The following is a 7367-nucleotide window of genomic DNA, read 5'->3' as shown; positions in this document are numbered from 1 at the left end:
AACGAATTAACGGATTAACGACTCTCCACACCGGAGACTAATTCTTGTATGAAATTATGAAATCTACTATGCACTTTGTCAATCTTTAATAGAGTATGGTATCATGTAAAAATAACCATAGATACATTTACCGGCTCAAGTTACACCTGTTGCATTAACCGTTAATATTGTTCATTTCTACACCATCGGAATCTAGTTCCAGTAAAACGAATAGTGCTAAGTGCAATCCATAAGTGTGACTGTTATCCACGGACTCTGTGCAGAAAAAATTGCTTTTAATTCAAATCTAAACTCAGCATTTATAACCTAATATCAGTGATCCGTGTAAAACTAACTGTCACTCTGGTTTTGACAGCTGTGATTGGGTGTTATCGCCGCCATTTCTTCTGCTGCCTCGTTATTGGCTTACTGCTGTTGCTGCTCACTCCTATTGGCCGTGACTGAGGTAAACAAATTCCAAAAGATTTAAATAACTTGCAATGCCTCCTAAGAAGCTGCAGTCCGAGGACTCCGAAATACTGAAGCACATCGACTTAAAATTTGATAGTTTTCAAATGTCTTTTAAATCCGAAATAAGGGACCTCATAAAAACAATAGACTACATGTCAAAAAAAATCGATGATTATGAAGGAAAACTAAAAACAATGGACCTGGACCTTAAAGAAGAAAAAATAAAATCAGTTAGGCTCGAAGGCGAGATTGCGGAGCTTACGAAAATAGTTAACCACCTAGACAAAAGGAATAATAACCACGACCAACAGCTGCTCGAAAACAACATCGAAATCTTCGGCATCTCTGAAAATACCAACGAAGACATTGCCGACACGATTATTAAAATTGCAACCAAAGTGGGACAAAAGATAAACAGAGAAGACATTTTTTACGCCAGCAGGGTAAAAATACGCCTACATCCTCTACCCGATGGTTCCGGACTTGCTACTCCTCGCGATACCCGCCCCCGAAACATTGTGGCCAAACTTGTTAGCAAGAAACTGAAGGACGAACTGATTGCCGCCATCAAGAAGAAGAAAGGACTCGATTGCAGTAGCATAGGTTTAGCCGGAGGGAAAATATTTATTAACGACCAACTTACAAGAAAAAATAAATATCTATTACGTTCCGCGAAAGAGTTTAAAAACGCTAACAATTTCAATTTTTTATGGGTGCGAAACTCCAAAATATACATAAGGAAGAACGATACCTCTCCCGCAATCCTAATATCTGGCCTGGCTCAATTATCAAACTTGTTATAACTACAAAACCCTCTACCTTGTCTACTTACTTCTTTTATAACTCATTAAATCATAACTATCCATCCTTTACTCCCACGCTCACAACACATCACAACAACACACTCATTCTATCCATAACAGCCGCTAAAATGTTTAACAATCATACCTACACACTTGCACATTCAATATATTATCAAGCGTTACACTCGCCTAATGCATATCCCAGTGGACTTGTGGCAGACAACAATAAATCGGTAATTTACTTCGCCCTCTTATGTCAGAAAAATTAATAATTTTTTATCAAAACGCGCGTGGCCTTTGCAGTAAAACGAAAGAGTTTTATCATAATGTTTTGTCAAATGAATTCGATATAATTTTAATTACTGAAACATGGTTAGTAGACAGCATATCTGACAACGAGCTCTTCGACCCCAGGTATAATATTTACAGAAAAGATAGAGACACGCCTCTAACGGGTAAAATCAAAGGAGGTGGTGTCGCAATTGCTATAAAAAAAGAATTTACTGTTCACTCACGCGAGTCGTGGAGCTCGGAAGCTGAAGACATTTGGATTTCACTAGCATTAAAAGACCCAAAACGCCGTAAATCCAATATTCACATCTGTTGTTCGTACTTACCCGGAGTCGGTCCAAAGCTATCAAATACTCAGCGTTTATCCTTTCTCAACAGTCATACGTCCAGAATTTCCGACTTAACCACAAACTATCCAAACGATATCTTTCTATTAATTGGCGATTACAACATGCCTAACATCAGCTGGAACACCGCATATCATCCCCGTGGTACTGACATCTGCTCCACCACCCTCCTTAACTGTCTATCTTATTCGGATTTAAAACAATACAACCACATTCCAAACAGGTACGGTAGAACACTTGACCTAGTGCTCTGTAACACCACAGTCTGCGTCTCTCCTGCTGACTCTCCTCTGGTTCCGGAAGATGCACATCACACATCCTTAATAATTGAACTCAATATTTACGCCCCCACAACCACTTCCTCACCCCAGACGATCAAGTTATTCAATAAAGTCAACTATGACCTAGTCAATGACGCTCTGTCAAAAACTGACTGGTCTTCTGTTTTAAACGCACAGGACGTTAACACGGCGGTTAACAGCTTTTACCTAATCATCGACGCCTTGATAGATGACTTTGTTCCAAAGAAAGTTCTGAAACCAACCAATTTCCCAGCGTGGTACTCATCGGCTCTTATTAACATTACAAAAGAAAAGCTGAAGTTCTTTCGAGCCTGGAAACGCCACAAGAACCCACTAGATTACCAAACCTTTTCGCTGCTCCGAAAAAGACAAAAGAAAATCGCTACTCTCACATACCACAATTATATTTCACACTTAGAACACGCCATACAAAATAATACAAAAAAAAATATGGAGCTTTGTCAAAACGCAAAGAAAATCTCCCTACATGCCGGAACACCTAACATACGGCTCTAAAATTGCACACAACAGTAAAGAGATCACTGACCTGTTTGCTGACTATTTCTCTACCGTCTTCACTGATCATACCCCAAATTTAGCACCTGATGTTAACAAACCTGATCCGCTAAATAATATAGCCATAAACTCAATTAAAATCAATGAAGACATCACCTACAAATATCTTTCATCCATTGACATTAACAAAGGACCTGGTTTAGATAGTTTGCCTGGTATCTTCACACGTAACTGTAGTAAATATATCACTATTCCGGTCAGCGCAATTTTCAAAAAATCAATAAGTGAAGGAACGTTTCCTCATAAGTGGAAATCTGCCGTAATAACTCCTATTTATAAAAAAGGCGATAAACATGACGTTACAAATTATAGACCTATCTCTCAACTTCCTATCTTAAGTAAAATTCTTGAAAAAATCGTTTACGACCAACTCTACCCGACTATCGCTACAGCAATTACACACAACCAACACGGATTCATGAAAAACCGGTCTACTACATCTAACCTGGTCCTATTTGTCAATTATTTGCACAGCAATATGGACGAAAGGGTACAGGTCGATGCTATGTACACCGATTTTTCAAAGGCCTTCGACCGCGTTATTCACTCAATTCTTTTAAATAAACTTACTCGTCTTGGAATACACGGTGATTTATTTAGATGGATTAAGTCATACATTAGTAATCGTAGTCAAGTTATCTCAATAAATGGTGTCTTATCCAAAATAATAAACGCAACCTCCTGCGTTCCTCAGGGTTCCCATCTTGGTCCGCTTTTCTTTAATATATACTTAAACGACATAGGCTCATGTTTCCAACACTCAAAATTTTTAATGTTTGCAGATGACATGAAAATTTATAAAACGGTCATCTCTTTATCGGACTGTAGAGAGCTACAAAGTGACTTAGATAGGCTCTGCAACTACTGCACAGCTAATTATTTGGACCTCAATGTTTCAAAATGCCACACTATGTCCTTCACCAGAAACAAGCATATAATTAACTTTCCCTATTCACTCCGCGATGAACCCGTGATCTCAAAAACCGAATGTAAGGACCTTGGAGTCTATGTAGATAGTAAACTTATATTTAATACGCACATTTCTTCAATCACTGCTAGATCTTACAAAATGTTAGGTTTCATACTGCGTCTGAGTAAATTATTTAAAAATCCACGTACGCTAGTAATGCTTTATTCCTCACTAGTCAGAAGTACACTGGAATATGCATCGCCTGTCTGGAATCCCAAATACACTTACTATGTCAATAATATAGAGCGCATACAAAATAAATTTATTAAGTACCTAGGTTATAAATACAACAATAATTATATCTGCACTCTCCAATCCCTGAAATCCAGGCGAACGGTAGCTGACATGACATTTCTCCATAAAATAATACACAACGAAATAGACTGCTCAGAACTTCTATCCCAAATAAATTTTAACACCCCATCTAAAAGAACTCGACACACCAACCTTTTTTACACAACTAGTAATAATACAAACGCTGCAGCCAATTCCCCTATTTCTCGCATCCTTCAAACATTCAACTCAATTCAAACAAGCACAAGTACCGATATATTTTTTGATTCTCTCCCTCTATTTAAGAAAAACTTTTTTAGCACACTGAATTCGTCAACATAACACATACAACCACACACAGACACACACGCACACGTACACACACACAAACACTCACACACACCTCTCTCCTTCCCCAGCACACTAATTAATTTAACTTAAAAATGTAACTTAACCGTAAATGTATAATATACCTCCTATGTATATATGTCAGCGACATGTCATTGGTACCAATTATTATACTAACTTTTATAACTTTGTAACTATTGTCATCTATGTAATTATGTACTGTTTGTTTCTGCAATAAACAAAAATAAATAAATAAATAGCATGGGGAGGAGCAAACGCTGCCGTCATTGATCCAATATCTAAAGCTCAGAAACTTATAATAAAGATTATCCTCAAACTACCAATCACAAGCAGTTCGGATGAAATCTTTAGGAAAATCTGTGTTATGGACATTAGGCAACTTTATGCCAAAAACATACTAACATACCTCTTCAAACACAAAACTACTTTTGACAATATCCAAACTGCTCGTGATACTAGAACAAAAGGACATAATTTCTTACAAATCCCTTTCGCTAAAACAACTTTTGGCCAGAGAAACTTTAGATATTTTGCAACAAGGCTATATAATGCTCTCCCACTAGCCATTAGACTGAACGATTTTTTTCTGAAATATAAAACAGACATCAAATCTTGGATCATCAGCCAAGACAGATCCATGATAATTTTTTTTATAAAAATCCCTACATAAGTATGTACTCCAACTAGATGCTGATTAACAAATGTATCATTTATTATTATTATTTATTATTTTCTATCTTTTTCACAATGTCATTTAATGTAGTGAAATAATTAATGTATCAAAAAATATGTAAACATTTTTAATGTATCAAATACGTCTGTCTCGACACAGGTTTATCCTAGTGAGACAGACATCGAAAAAAAAACCTGTAAAAGAAACTTTATATTGATAATAAAAAAAAAATAAAAAAATAAAATTATAATATTTAATCGTAGATCTAAGCTATAAATTGCAGTTCTCCTGCCTATCAGAAATAACAACTACGTCAGAAACATATCCAACAAGCACCTACAAATACAACATTTGGGCAAAAGAGCTTCCTTTATTATGGCACTAAACTCTACAACAAAATTCCACTCTTATTCTAAACTCAGAACAATATTATAATAATATAACATTTATATCCAAATAAAAAGCAGGTAGACAACGAGTCTACCTGCCGAGTTCGAGCTCGATCCGAAATCGGGAAGTGGGTTAATTTAGTTATTGGAGGTCTACCATTGTTAATATAGGAAACGAGGGCCGTGCGGATATTATGTCACACTTGTTCTGCAAACAGTGCCGTGCGGATATTATGTCACATGTGTTCTACAAACTGTGCCGTGCGGATATAATTTTACACGTATTCTACAAACTGTGCCGTACGGATATAATGGCACATGTGTTGTATAAACCGTCCGTGCGGATATTATGTCTACAAACAAGCTTAATGCCAAATCACTATTTTGATTAATCTGTATAACGAATTGGTGTACATTATGAATACCAAAAAAATTCTTTAGATAAATTGAAGGTTTTCTTCGCTTGAGTAGAATACAAATTAAAAATAAGTTACTCAATTAAAAATATAAATGCAAACAACTAAAAAAAACATTTTTTCAATAGAAATGTATGAACGCAAAAAAGCAACAACTTCAAAAAAATACAGTATTATATCTAAGCTTATCGGTGATAGTTTTATTTGACTAACTTTTTTGCTCTCTTATAAAATATTTACAAAATAAATAAAAACCAGTTTTTTTTCTTGAAATCGAACGTTTCTAGACTCCGTTTGTAAAGCGATTTTAATGCCTATTACCTACGATATAAGGTACACCAAGAATATACACATTTTTGGCTTGTAGCTTCTTCTTAAAGATTGGTGTTGGGAAATCTAACAAAAAGAAAAAATAGGGCTCGTCCGGGATTTGAACCCGGGACCTCTCGCACCCAAAGCGAAAATCATACCCCTAGACCAACGAGCCATGTAAATACTCTAAATAAATAATGCTTAACTAGTAAAACTACCTGTCAATGTTTATGACTTTTTATCAAATCGATTACGTAGTATTTAATAACTTGGTGTAATAAAGATAATGGTATTTTTTTTTAACAGTTTTTCTTTATCTTTTGAAGGTTATTATACTCATCAATGTAATATATAATTGAAGAAGAATAAAATACTAACAAATCTAAACGAAACATGAAACAGAACAAGACACAGAAAACAAAAAGATAACTAGGAATCGAACAAAGGTTCTCTGTCTTACCGGGACAGCGTCTTTAGCCACTCGACCATTGGAACCTAATTATTAAACGTCATACTTTATAGTATTATCTTCTTCTTCAATTATATATCACATTGATGGGTATAACCGTCAAAATTTGTTAAAAGAAATGTTATTAAAAATGTATATATATATATATATTTATTTCATCTTTTAGAAAAGGCTAATAGGTGTTCCATATAAATAAAAAGTCGGATATATTTATCCGAGAAACTATCTAGGTTACAAACAAATTCTTTCGAACTTTGTAATCATTCAAAAAGATAGCAGTCCAATATATGGGAAAAATGAGTTTGTAAATAGTATTGTTAGTTCTGAATTTGAAAAATGAGATCGATAAAAAATCCGTAAAATAATTAGCTCCCAATGATTGAGTAGTTAGAGGCGTTGTCCCGGTAAGACAGAGATCCCATGTTCGATCCCCAGTCGAGACCGTTACCTTTTTATTTTTCTGTGTCTTGTTGTGTTTCATTTTTAGTTTAGATTTATTAGTATTACCTTCTTCAATAAAAGATTCTAGATTATTTTTATCTGTCGGAAGTTTTATTTCTGACTGTTGAAATATAATAAAAATATTTGGGTAAAGTTTTGAGGTCGTGAATTCTAGAGTACCTGACGTCTGGTAAAGTTTTGAGGTCGTGAATTCTAGATTACCTGACGTCTGGTAAAGTTTTAAGGTCGTGAATTCTAGAGTACCTGACCTCTGGTAAAGTTTTGA

At 35.3% G+C, this 7367-nt stretch overlaps 1 non-coding gene across 1 annotated transcript; it reads right to left on the bottom strand.

Annotated features, from left to right (window-relative positions):
- Nucleotides 1-6274: 6274 nt before the first annotated feature.
- Nucleotides 6275-6346, bottom strand: TRNAP-UGG (transfer RNA proline (anticodon UGG)). The gene has a single exon. It is a non-coding gene; the product is annotated as a tRNA-Pro (tRNA).
- Nucleotides 6347-7367: the final 1021 nt, after the last annotated feature.

This window comes from Hesperophylax consimilis, chromosome 13 (assembly GCF_061612785.1).
Source record: "Hesperophylax consimilis isolate HC1 chromosome 13, BYU_Hcon_1.0, whole genome shotgun sequence".
Classification (NCBI taxonomy): Eukaryota; Metazoa; Arthropoda; class Insecta; order Trichoptera; family Limnephilidae; genus Hesperophylax; species Hesperophylax consimilis.
This window is presented reverse-complemented; position numbering and strand designations above follow the sequence as displayed.